The sequence below is a fragment of the Lycorma delicatula genome, chromosome 1, assembly GCF_047948215.1.
Source record: "Lycorma delicatula isolate Av1 chromosome 1, ASM4794821v1, whole genome shotgun sequence".
Classification (NCBI taxonomy): Eukaryota; Metazoa; Arthropoda; class Insecta; order Hemiptera; family Fulgoridae; genus Lycorma; species Lycorma delicatula.
In genome coordinates, this window is record NC_134455.1 from 337,940,069 (window position 1) to 337,954,548 (window position 14,480).

At 29.6% G+C, this 14,480-nt stretch overlaps 1 protein-coding gene and 1 pseudogene across 2 annotated transcripts in view; both read left to right on the top strand.

The window, feature by feature from the left end:
* LOC142334308 (lysine-specific demethylase 5A pseudogene) overlaps window positions 1–8,572 on the top strand; it is a 36,067-nt pseudogene extending 27,495 nt beyond the window's left edge.
* Window positions 1–14,480, top strand: part of LOC142334310 (glyoxylate reductase/hydroxypyruvate reductase-like) — a 99,451-nt gene that overhangs the window by 27,750 nt on the left and 57,221 nt on the right. The window lies entirely within an intron of this gene.

Below are 14,480 nucleotides of genomic sequence, written 5' to 3' on the forward strand. Positions count from 1 at the left end.
TGTTTATTTTTGGCACTTACTATGATCAAAAAACAACATTCATAAAGTACAGAAACTTGGTTCAAACATATTCAGTGCTGTAAGAGCGTAAACTTTTGTGTATTTAGAAATATCTTGAACAGTAATTTTTTTAATAGTTTTATATCACTTTTTTTATAACTAAAAATGACGTTTCTTATGAAAATATTAGTCTTAAGTCCACAATGTGATTATTAGCAACATAGTTTCTAATACTATTTCAAAGATTTTAGTATATCGGAAAGTAGTTAAGTCTTGATTATCTTTCTTTGGCTCCATTAGAATCTATAGTATGCAATTCATTATTTTCTTTCATATGTGTAGTAAAATCAAATCATTGCTCATTGGACAATACTCTTGATTCCAGGCTATCAGAGGAATTTTGATCTTACAAAAAATAAGAAATAAGTTTACCTTTAGCAATAATTTAAAAGAAGTTTTTAATTTGAGAGATTTTTGTAGGTATTTTTTACTAAACGATTGATTTTGAATAAATTTAACCAATGATTTTTAATTATTTAACAAAAATTTCCAATAAACTAAAGCAGTAATTTTATGATAAACAGAAGATAAAAGTAAACTACTTATACATGGAGCCATTGTCTGCAATTGGTTTCCTGATTGCATCATGGGGTGGGAGTGAAATTTTGTACTCTTAGTTTGCGTAAAGTAGTTTTTTTTTTAATGTGATTTGCAGTTTTATAAACACAAACACTGTTTTAGTTTTTTACAATCATTTTTAACTGATTGTATGTTATGTATTCTTAACAATATTTTTCTCATGTTAAGTGTGTGTTTTATTGCAAGTGTTTAGTCCAGTGTATAATTACTAAATTTATAATATTAGAAAAGTTCATTAATTTACTTACTTCTGTAAGAATATTGCCTTACTTTGTTAACTTTTTGGTTTTTTCAAATAAATTCATAAACAAAAATCACTTGTCCTTAACCCTGTATGTCTCAATTTATTTACAAATTATAGTAGTTGTAGTCAATTTTTGCAATGTATATCATTTAATTTCTTGTTTAATAAGTCTTCAATTTAGCTGTGTAGAAGAAACTTGAATGTTTTTATAGGACTCTAATGTTTAAAAATATTTTAGCATATGCCTTGCTACAAATTAATTTAGTTCTTTTTAATTATTTGTGGATGTAAAAATTGAATCATTTTGTGTACTTACAAAGTATACTAATCTGATTTTATTTTTTGTGTTTCAGCTACTATGTCTATAAGTTGTATGTTATAGTCCAATTATGATAATGATTAACCAGAGCAGCTTAAAAAGTGTAGGAAAGACTATATTCAGTTAGCTAATATGTAACATTTATCTGTATTCATCAAAGTGTTCATTTATTGTATTAAGTTCAGTTTATTTTTCTTGATATAAAAAACTTATATTGTAAATAATTTGTATTTTGTATATTAATATGTTAATGTTAATTAATCCATGATATTAGAACAAATTATAAAATTGAAGTATAAATTGCGTAAAAAAAACTTAGTTGATAGAACTTAGTGTAAATAAATCAGCTTAATTAAGTCTTAATTTATTGATAGAAAAAGTGTTTTATGTAAATACATGTATGTTATTTTTCACGTGAATATTATGTCTGAAGTACTTTAGAACTTCCATTTCAAAATTTTTAGATAATTTATTGATCTTGCTTTTGTTATCAATGATTTTATAGATCTGCCTTTTAGCAACAAATTATGATCTAATTGATAGTACCTGTAACTCACAATCCATATTTAACTAAATTTATTATTATTACTGACATACACATACACACACACACACACACACACACATATATATATATAATTTCTTTTTGTAATTTTTCATGTATATTGTGTCCTAACAACACGTCTGTAGTGGTCATCCTTAATTTTGTAGCATTCCGTAAGAAGGAGCAGCCCTCCATTATTAATTGACCATACATTGATCTTTATTACTGGCTATTTGTTGTATTTAGTAATATAACTGAATACAATTAATAATAACCATAAAATATTTTAAAGGATAATTTAAATAAACGTTGGCATGACTAATTAGCTGGAATTTTAGAAACCATCACTTTAAATCAATATTGTAAATAACAAATTGTGTCAATCAATAACAAATAGTTTCTTGTTAAATTTTCTTTCTCTTGAAAGTTTTTAAAAAATTAGAAGTCAATAATATTGAACCAAAAATAATTTTCTGTAAAATTAAAAATTAAATTCATGATTTGTATAATTATTTTTACTGCATAAAAATGTTCCAAAGAAAAGCACATTTAAATAAATATTTTAAACTAATGATAATGTGTAGAATTATTTAATATACAGTTTTTGTAATTTAAACATTTTTCAAAATATTGTTTTATAACTTGTTTGTAATATAACTTACCAAAACTTTTTTGTGCTAGAATGATTTCATTGTTTAAAAAGCAGTTAACATGTAGATATCGCCACATAAGCTTGAAGCTTGTGCATGGGATATGGAAATGTAGTGTATGAAAAATACCATACCTGATTGGGATTCGAACCCAGGACCCCCAGATGAAAGGCTGAGACGCTACCACTTGTGCCACAGAGGCCAGCACGAGTGGCATTTTGTTATAATGCATTCTATAGTGTTTTTCAAGAAGCCATTTTAAGAGAGATTAATTTAAAAAAGCTTATAAAATGTAATTTTAAATTAGCATAAAGATCTTTTTTAATTCTCTTTAGTATGTTTTATTTGAAGGTGCAAATTAAAAAAATCATGATATGAACTAACCTTTGCTCTATTTTTTCTCCTGATATTGCTAATGGATCTTTGGTACACATGGTACTGGTATTTGGATAGATTTTCAAACATGTTTGTTGTTGGTGATATATTTGCTCTAAATTGTGTTTTTATTGTAGGGTGTTGTTTTAATGTGATGTAATTTGTTTGTTTTATGCTGTTGTTTAAAAAGTGATCTAACAAATATTCAAAATTTGAAGAAAACCTACCACAAGTAATACTTGTACACAACTTTTTTTAATTATCCTATATAACATAAACTTTCAGCATTCAAATCGATGCTGTATAGACCATTGTGTACAGAGAATTGTGCTGCACAATTTCCACTTTTGAGAAAAAAATTACCATAATAAAATCTTTATGACTAGTGGAGATAATAGAAGATGTTGTATTTAGCAGATAAAAACAACAAACTCCTAGATAGATTTCAGAATAAAAAATAGGATAGAATGAAAGATAGTAACAAAGTTATAGTGCTCACATTAATTACTACATTGAAAGCATTGCCCACAAGTTCAAAAAAGTGGTTGCAGTTGAACAAGAAACAACTAATAAAATGTGATGTATAGAAAAAACTTTTACAAACAGTCAAATGTTTAGAGTTTTCTGATTTTTCCTGCAGAAATTTGACTTCTCTGTAAATAATAAATTGTATGAAGTATTAACAACACTGTTTTACTAAAAGCATATGAAAATGCTTTACTCCACTACTGGATGCTGTTTTGGTAATAGTATCATTGAAAAAAGTCATAAAACCATTCATCAACAACATGAAAATCTTATTGACAAACTGTAAAGGATTAGAGCTTTACATAATTGAAGCTATACAAATTATATTCTAATGAATAAACACAATTTACAATGTAAGTTCTTATTACACATAATCTTAAAAAAGTGTTCTGTAATCAATGTTAAAAAATATTTTATATTTTTTTTACCAAAATTCAAAATTTTTAATTTAATTAAAATTATTAGATTTATTATTTTTTTCCTTACATAAAGCCGTCATCCATTAACATTTGTAAATGTTAGATTATCTAAGTTGCCCCAGATGTTAATTTGCAATTATTTAGATCATTCTCTTATTGTATAAATAGGATTACTTTATTCAAGGGTATTAAGTTTGGAGGAAATACAAAAAAAAACATTGTCTGATATTAAATTAAAGAAAAAAAAACTATTTGCATTTAATGTCTAATGTCTGGTATTAAATTTTCTGTTGCTGCCCAATAGTCACTAATTTGTTTTGTAACAAAAGATTTGACTGCAAATCTTCTGAAATTTTGCAAAAAAAATTTAAAAATTCAACTCCAGCAATTATGTGAGTTACAGGGACTGCAATAAGAGGTCATTCTGTTTTTGTTGTGTTCCATGTTTTCATTTAAACCATTGAACCTGTTCCTATTTTGTTGTTGAGAGTTTATTACTGTTTTTTGCAGTTATATTCTATTTAAAGTATTTCTGCTGTTGCATCAAACCGGCTCTAGTCTTTCTTGAGTAGGTTTGCAAGAGCTTGTGTAAGGCTGTATAATAACTATAAAATGATGATGTATCAAAGAATGTTATAGACATAAAATTTTCTTATTAATTTTTCTTACTTAAGCTACATTTAAACAGGAAAAACATTGCTCCAAGGTATATTTTGAAAGTATTTCTGAATCTTGAAGTTTTAATTAGAGCTAGCAGCAAATTATTAGTTTTATCAAAATTTATTACCGTTAAAAATTTAGGTTGTTGCCGTAACATACAGACTTAATTTATGTATATGAGTATGTATTAAAGTAAACCATGTATTTGTGAAAAATGTTTAATTTTAGAAGAAAAAAGATAAATTATTCTTAAATTGAAAAAGCTGCAGCAGTAATATCTCTGCTGCCAGGGAAAAAATTGAGAAGTCAAATTTTAGGATTTTTCCTTAAAGAAAAATAATTTCAACTACATATAAAATGAAGTTTTCCTAACTTTTTTATGTACTGAAATTTAAAGTAAAGGGTTGAATTTAAATATGTTGTACTATTACTTATAAAAAAATAGGTTTGAGTTATCTGGTTTTGCACAAATATATTGATTGACTTGTCTTGATCGACACCAGTAAATTAGATCACATATGAAGGTATTATACACTTTTTTAACTCATTTTAAAATCTACAAAAGTGAAGAAAATCAAAATTGGTTCTAAATAACTTCACATTTACTACTTTAAATCTTCCAAATATAAACTCTTAACATTATTAGAAAAAGCACTGTTCACAAAATACATACTTTTATAGTGAAAATATTTTGCTACATAATGTTGTTTTGAAAATACATTTGTGTCGCTCATTTATCAATGTTTATTATGCTCACTTATATAGTGAGAAATCATTTTCTACACAAGTTAGTTACTTTAACATACAACATAAACATAGAAAACAATTTAATATGACAGTCATGAAAACTGTATTATTTACATTGTCAATATTATGAAAATTATCAATGAAAATGATACAAATTCACTTAAAAATAGCATGTTCATAATATTTGAAGATTCACAACTATGAGTAACTTTTTCAAATCACATGATAGAAGTTCAGTTATTTCCAACATTTGTGTCACTGTCATCTAAGTCAGTGTGAACATTCTTCAGTTTTGTGTCAATCAAAAGTCCTTTATAGAGTGAGTGGAACATTGGGTCGATAAGAGGAAGCAAATCTATAAGTTCAATTTTATTTTATTTTGTTATTTTACATGATCCATTGTACAGCTTGTCCAGTGCTACTGCTGGCTTCAGATGTCCTCCTCTTTTTAAATTTAAAATGTGGAATGGTTGTGCCTTATTTAATGTTATCTTTAATGAATTTCTCCAAATTTGCAACTGTAGCTCAACCATTGTATTTCTGACCTGAGAATCTTTCCTCCACATTCATTTTTATTTCTTAATACTAGCTGTTGTTTCAAAACTGATCCAAAATAATAAAAATCACCACCCATTTCATCCACATAAAATTTGTTTTTACGTAATTTACAACATACAAATTTGTACCAATCTTATGAATGAGCATTCTAAATCAGTCTTTTTCTGTCTGCAGCAGAATGATCATAGTCATATTCGAGATGCGTATGACCTGTTACCATGAATTTGTGGTAAATATACTGAGGATGCATATTTTGCTGTTAAATACAAAATAGGAATTAGCATAAAAATTACTATTTTGCCCTGGGTATGTATCCAATTATAAGACAACATGTTTGGCATCCTTTGGTAAATCATCAATAAGTTTTAAAAGACAAAGCAATATCATTGGCACCACTATTGGTAACACATTCATGCCATGTAAAACACTTTACCTCTTTTGTTGCACAGTTATGAGCAGTTAAGTTAAATAAACACCCATAGTTGTCTCTCATAAAATGCCTCAGATGTTTTAAGATAAAGGTATGTAAGACGTAGATCAAATGAAAAAAACTTTGCGGTTAAGATGTACATTTGCTTTTGTTTTGTCCTCTCTTTTTTCTCATATGTATCATATGTAGTTTTTTGATGCTCTTCTGAAACAGTCTTGTCCTTTCCTTGTCTTCTTTACTTACTTCAGTTCATTTTTTTTTAGAATGTCACACTTGTTGTACATATCAACTTTAGGTTTCTTGTAAGATAAATTTAGAGAATGAAATATGTCTTTGTAAATATTCCTTGATAGAGAATTTATTGTTCCAATTTTGTACAGCTCATACCTTTTGTGAGATTTAGTTGGAATATATTTTTCATTGTGGTTTATCAGGTGCAGTGGCTTTCATAAGCCAGGAAAGATAATATATGTTTTTTTAACATCATCTGGAACAGATTCAGACCATTTGTTCTTAGGTGATTTTCTTCCTGTATTGCCTAATGCTGGTATTCCAGAATTACTACTGGATAGTTTATTTTGCACTGCTAAGTCTATGAAGCATTTAGTTTTCCCTAATACTGTCTGAAAACAGCCTTTACAAACTGTTCTCTTATGCCATTTATTTCCAGGTAATAGGTACTGGTAATGAATCTAAATTTATAATTGTTTTCTTACATTGTGTAATGATACTGAAATGATTTTTACATGTTTCAGTGTGGTTCCTTATATACTTAACTATGATATCTTTGCCAATACCTTTATAAATTTTTTCTTTTTCCTGGTATGAAAATTTATTTCTGCACTACATGCAACAGTCAGGCAAGACTTCAACACACTTGCATCTTTTACTTTTCCATCCACTGTAATATAACTTTTCCCCATATTTCAAGCCATTTTTCTTTCATTCTATGCTCAGCGAGAATTATGTTTATGAGGAATACTTTTTGAAATCCTAATTGTTGCTTCAGTTGCAGTTTGTATGTCATTAGAGTGAAACATTTTAGTGAGAGGTTCATCATCACTAGGAGTCCAGTCGGAATCTTTTGCTATATCAGCTTCTGCATTTTCTAAAATTTGTTCAGTATAATCATTTGTTACCTGTTCAAAATGTTCTATTGTGTTTTCAACAACATTTATTATGTTATCAATTTCTTTTTTACGTATTATTACATTGTTGTTCTGTAGATTATGGTGTTCAGAACATTCTCCATTGTAATAATGTATGTCATATGTGCTGCTGTTTAAATCATTTACAGTTGTTCCACAGATCTCAATATAATTCTGAGTAAGTAAATAAGATTATTAAGTGCTTCAATTAGGTAAGATGCATCATTGTCAAACCCTGAAGAACTTGATCTTTAACTGTTTGAATGTGAGCCTGAAGATCCAGTTGCCAACTGAACAATCATTTTTGTTCTTACTAAACATTTTGTAAAATATAACTTGTTCAATCAGTTAGAATTACATAAAAACACGTATGCTGTCACTGACAATGTAACTTTGAAGGTTACGTAGCCTTACTACTCACATGAAGCATAGAAATACTGATTTATGCAGTTTATTACTTATTCATTATCTTTTTCAACCTACTTTGACTCGCAAGAATATTCAGAACCGTTAAATGTTCTCTATCATAATTAATTAGCACTACTTCATCACTAAATAAAGACTACTTTACGAGCAAGACACTAGACATTGTCATGCACTGTTGGCATGTTTATGAGATCTGAGAGCATAGAGTAAATATAAAAGAAGTTGCCAGTTAGAAATGATGTGCAAAAGTAAACAAGTCAACTTGTCTGTTTCTCAGCATCCATCTTAAGTGTAAAATCAGACAAGCTGACTTGTTTGCTTTTCCACACACACACACACATGTTTCTTGCGTATCACAAAGAAATATTAAAAGTCCACTTGTCTTATTATTCCCAAACATAGTTGCAAACAAGCTAACTTGCCTACATTTTCACAGGTATTAAAATAGTATGTAACTTAAAAAATTCTTGTTTGTTTCTTCCCAAACAATACTAATGACTTCAAAAGTAGCTGCAGCTATAGGCTGTTTTTGACAAATGCTGGCTTGTCTATTTTCCCCAGCAGCAGAGATATTTTTTTCATTTTCAATAACGTAATTTTCCAAGCAAATGTAGTCCTAATCACATTTTTCAATAAAGAATCAAAGAGATAAGCTTTACATAATCTTTTTTTTTGTTAAATTATAATTACTATTTCACAGTATTACTTTACTAAAATTAGTGGTGTTGATTTATAGGTACTGTTAGAATTACTATTTAAAGAATTATTGTCTTATTAGTGTGTAACTTCATTGTGTTTTGTAAAATTTCTGTATATTGTCTAAACATATTGATTAAGTTTAATTTATACTGAATTTGCTGTGATAAACTGCCTTATGGTAATGTACTTGTATTTATTTACTTTTATTTCTTTCTTTTTATAAAATTAAAATCTTTGCTTTTAGCTTAAAACTATAATGATGTGACAGAATTCTTCATATTGGGATTTTCATTAAAATCTAACTAATACTATTTAAGGAATCTTAAATCAGGTATTGAGTTGATTGAATATGTTCCATTTTAGAATATGGTTAAGTATTAATGTGTGCTACAGTGGCTGATAAAACACTTAATTTTTTTTTCAATTGCAACACTTCAGAACAGTTGTCTTTCATTTAGCTAAGCAAAATTTAAAAAAAATTTCAAATCAAAAAATATCTTCTGTTCACAAAACCACTCAAAATTTTGAGTGGAGACAAAAAATCGCTATTTTTTGTCAATTTTTATAATTAATTAATCTCATTACTGTCAAAATGCTATCGATCCTAATGTGAAGTTTGGTATATGAGGAACAATTAAAACCTGTATTTCAAAATATTTATTGTGTATGCAAAAAAATATAAAAAGTATGTTATAAAACACATAAATTTTCATAAAAATTGCAATATTTTGTAATTTCTTTCAAATTTACTTTTTCATCTTTAATAAATAAATGTTACTAAACCTTTACCATTTATAAATTGTAAACATATTTTCATTTCCAATTTTTTATTCAAAAGAATACATGTTAAAGTCAGATTTTTGGGAAAATTTGGGCATAATAGATCTTGATAAGAACGTTGTCTTGATGATCCCATGTTTGCACCACCCATGATTTTGCATTTGCACCACATATTTTGAGATGCTTCAGTCACAAGTTTGACACACCTTTCAACAGCATGGGTGTGACAAGGGAAGCTTTGGAAATCCAGTGTGCCAGTCTGTATTAGATTTTTGATGTCCTCATCTATAATATTCCTTAATAATGGAGGAGGAGAAATATCTCAATCAAGTCGTATTGATGTAGTCAGTTGCTTCAAAGTTAGAGTTCTGAATAGTCTTTCTGTTGGAAAGTGATAAAGCTTTCAATGCTCGGTGGAGCCCCAGTTTTGTGATAAATCCTTTCTCATTCACAATCATTGCAAGAATCAAATTTTTAGGATGAGCAAAGGAAGTGTTTTGCTCAGTTATTACTAGATTAATGAACTGTGGTAAATTCTGAGTTTAGCACCGTGATGTTCTCATGAATTCAAAAACTATCCTTGGACCATCTGTAAAATGTTTGCTGGTTTTAATTTTGTACCAGATAGGCATGTAACATCTCAAAATAAATTGTATCAACTGCCTAATTTCATCAGTAGGTTTTTTTAAGCTCATGTGTAGTCTGAGAACTATGCCGTCGTCAACCATCTAGAGTATGAAAGTAGATCTGGATCACAAGCTGCCAAATCTTCTGAAATTGTATAGAATTTATGGCAGCAGAAATATCAAGTAGTATAATTGATTCTTGCTCAGCATTTTCCTGTCAACTTGAGGAATGGGGAGTTCAACGTGTTCAAAGCAAACCAATGGAAGTTTTTCTTGGCCAACCAGTTTCCTGATTTGGCCCACTGAAGGATTTAGATGATGTGCAAACACCATCTAAATGATGAAATAGGTAATGGAATGGCAATTAATTGTAGTGCAGAAGACATATTAACCACTGCAGTGGTCTCCTAACGTGCAATTTGATCTGATAACACCTTTTTCCAACCAGTTAATTGCAATTCCATCACTCCCAATCATTCAAGTTCTTCAAGGGAAATTTGAAATGTAGTCAAATGGGAAATTATGTTAGAAGCTATTTCTTTAGAAAGTTCTGTAGATGGAGAAACATGGCTGAATATTCAGACCTGGGTTCTTATGTAGGGAATATAACGGCAGTCCTCTTTTTCAGTTCTGCAAAAACGTTTTGAATTAATTTCTTTCATCACCATCGTATCATCTTTTCTCCCACCATAGTACAGACCATGTAGTGTTTCCTTAATAGATGTCTCTCAAAATCGTTTCCGTTATAAGTTTTTTCTCTTCTTATTTTGTTTTTGTCACAGACAGGGGAAGTGCCTGGTTCATTTATCACATTGTAATCTTGAAGGACAGATGACACAATTTCAGCTGTTCTCAGTCAGAGGCTCCATAATGATCACTGACTAATGATATTTTTAGATTGATCTGCTATAGCTTTTTTGATTGGTGCTGCACTGAGGCTTGAATAGTTCACCATCATTAGCATCATCTAAGACACTAGAATCTCCACTTAGTTGTATCTATTCAGTGTCAGAATATTCAGGTTTCACTCAACATACTTTGGTGGTGTTGGGGGTCTTCACTGTTGGTTTTTGTCAAGCTCTTTTGCTATTTATGTTTTTCCTGCAGTTCCAGTAGTGATCCAATCTTTTCCAATCCATACTTTCTTTGCAGTAAAATCAAATTTAACTCAATTGCAGGAATTTGTTTGATTTTATCTCAATAGCAATTTATTGAAATATGTGTATTCACACAAGTTTGAAATTTTTTTGCAAGTGCAGTTCACGACAATTAACACATTTACACACATGCTGCTACATTGAAAAGCAGAGCAGATTCACAATCAAACTTGTAATTTTTTTTTTTTGACAACTTTCTTATCTTATAGTACTTAGTATTAATCAGCTGTACTACCCTATACTCTTGACACCACAGGAATAGAAGCGTTATCATACAAATACTTAATCTTCCTAGCCATTGTTCCATCCATTCTACAAAAACCTTTCCTTTTGTTGGAGCATAGTGATATCTCTTATTTATTTTAGAAGCAGCACATTAAGACATCTTCATAATTAGGAAGCTTATTTGGCAAAAAAATTTCTTGGATTACTGAATTTTGGGCACTCAAAATCCTTTCTTGTAATGATTTTCTTGGAAGTAGCCATTTTTACCACAATTTTCTATGTCTACAAGATGTGAAAACAAAGCCAAATTCTAAGCAATTCACTGTCACATTAACAACTGCTAACAATTGATTGAAAAACAAAAGAAATTTGCAAACTGACAGGGGATATTTCCATAGCAACATGAATGAGTCGCCAGTGTAGCATGCAGATCCCATCAAACCTGTAAAAAAACTGATGTGTGAATGAAATAAGAAATACCTATTTCTGTACTTGCATTGTAGAAATTTTCTTGCAGTTCCAGTGATCCAATCTTTTCCAATCCATACTATCTTTGTAGTAAAATAAAATGAAACTCAATTGCAGGAATATGTTTGATTTTATCAGAATAACAATTTATTGGTAAAATAGCATGTTTCATATGCTATTTTTACCATTACATTGGTTAATGTTCAAAAATCATTGATTTCAATTTTTTTGTGTACCCCACTGCTGAAACTTCACATTAGGACGTATAGCATTTCGATAGTAATAAGTTTATTAGTTATAAAACTTATTGAAAAACAATAAAATTTGCCGTTTTTCAAAACTTAAGTGCGATGCGTGTGGAAGATATTTTTTGATTTGAAAAACATTTTTTCATTTTGCTTAGCTAGGCGAAAGGCAACGTTTCCAGGATATAGTGGTAAAAAAAAATTTTTTATCCCACCGTAATTCATACATATGTAAAAAATCCTAAAATGTATTAACACTGGAGCAGTGGCACCCTCTATAGTAACATGAGTGGTGGCACCAATTCTAATAGATCTAATTTACTTTTTTATTGTTTTTATTTTAAAAAATCAAATAGATAAATATTTCATAATACTTACTTACCACTCTAGAGTAGAGATTTCCACAGGTATAAAATTAATACACCACATTTCACAAATTTGAATCCTCTATTTTTACAAATATCAAAAAAGAAAAACAATCATAAACAAAAATTGTTTTTTTTTTTAATCTAATCCACATTCCATAAACTTAATTTTTTACAAAATTTAAAAATACAACAGTAAAAAAATGTCACAAAAAATAATTCATCAGTAAGTGGAACTTTGAACTGAAACATAAGAGTACAAAACTACTTTTGCGTTGGTCAGTGCATGTCCCAGAGAAATGAATTTTTTATAGTATTTACAAAAATACTTAGTCTTCTGTCTTAATTGCATATAAAACACCTTTTTGATAGTTTCCACATGAAATTAGTGAGCAGTTGGTTGATGTGTAGAAGTGCCAGCTACCTCTTGTCTCTTTGTTGAACTTCTGGTGGCAGATTGGTCACCAATGATCTTCTTTTCAAGTGATCTGTCAAGCCAAGAGCTAGGCCTTTTAAATGAAGCCTACATGAAATTTTTGTACTGTTGTTAGCAGTGTATATGATTTGGGAGTTTATTCGTGTAACATTCATTAGGTCATAAAAGATCACCATAGGCCATCTTATGTTTCTTGAGACATCATAAGACATACATAACTCATCCATGAATGAGTTATGTTCATACCTTCTTTCGTGGCATTATAAAATCTAATATTCTCAAACTTATTTTCATCTGTAGAGGTATCAGTAGCATCAACGTAATTTATACTTGATGCTAAAAGTACATTTTTACCCTTTGGTACATATGACACAGGTGTCGCATTCTTCTGAAAGGCAAACATGCTAGAACCTACACGCCTAAGTTTAGTAATAAGAAATTCTGAAGCTAATTGATTTTTGTTCTTATGAACCGTTCTGACCATTGTTAATCTGTGCTCGTTATGCAGCTTTTCAATCAAAGGGAAAGAGGTAAAAAAGTCACTAGTGACATTCCTCTCTATTCCTGAAATGGGATTTACAAGTCTCTGCACTAGAGCTATTTGATGTCTGTTCTGAAAGACCCTTCAGGTTGTTGTCCATATATGGTTTCCAGTTTAAAAGATGTCTAGTGTTTGATCCATCAGTGCATAAATTTTTAAACCATTCTTATTAGGCATTTTAGGCTTGTATTGCCCAAAGCGGCAACAGCCTCAAAAATCCAGAAGTATCTCATCTGCAGTTGAGTAATCACTTACACATAATCTTTTTTTTTAGTTTTCAGTAAATTTTTCAAATGAGAGAATTTGTCAAACTCTCCTTTGTTGTCTACGGGCAAAGTTGTTGAAATGTATATGATGAAGAAGGAATAGAAAGCAACCTTCTAACATTTTAAAACAAAACCTTTCTACACCAGTATCATTTTTATCCCATAGTTGTTTTGTGTTGAGTTCAGCAATACAGTTTTGTATATTGAGATAAAAAAAAAAGGCTCCAACAAACAGCGGATTTGAGCATTTTTGCCATAGACTTTTACTCCTGGTAAGTAAATGACTATATTTGATCGTCGAGTTCTTACCATCCTTTTTGTAGGACAGTGCATTTCCAAATGTTTTGCTTATCTCCTCCAACATAGGAACATAGGAAGGAACTCTTGTATTTATATGAACTTCTTCTTCGCTTTCCTCTTCCTCTTGTTCAGTGGCTGTATTTTCATTGAGCTCTTCCATAAAATCTTCTTCATCACTGTCTGATTCAAACTGTAAATCTTAAGTCACTCAACTCTTTCTCTAAGAGCAATCTAATTCATTCTCAATCTGCCTCATTCCCCATTTTCATTAATTTTTATCATAAATAGTCAATTACATAAAAAAAACACCAACTCAATAATCACTCGAGCAATAAAAACATAATAATAAAAAGACAGTTTTTATTTAACTCACGGGAATGGTGGCACCTAGTCTAGTAGACCCGAATAACTACTGTCACAAGAAATAAACAAGTTGTTGCCACAACAATGTTCAGACGTTGACTGAAAGGCAAAAAGGACAGCTACACAGAAAAACCCGGTTTCTACTACTCACCCATCCTCTAGACATAACAAAAATAGTGGTGATAGGTATGTGAGACTTGGCGCCATTACTCCAGTGTTAAGCATGTGCCTCATAGTCAGTATTTATTAACACGTGATTAAGGTTCCTTTCTTTTTTTAAATGTGTGTGAAGGTGAGGTACACTTCCAAAACTCATTTCATT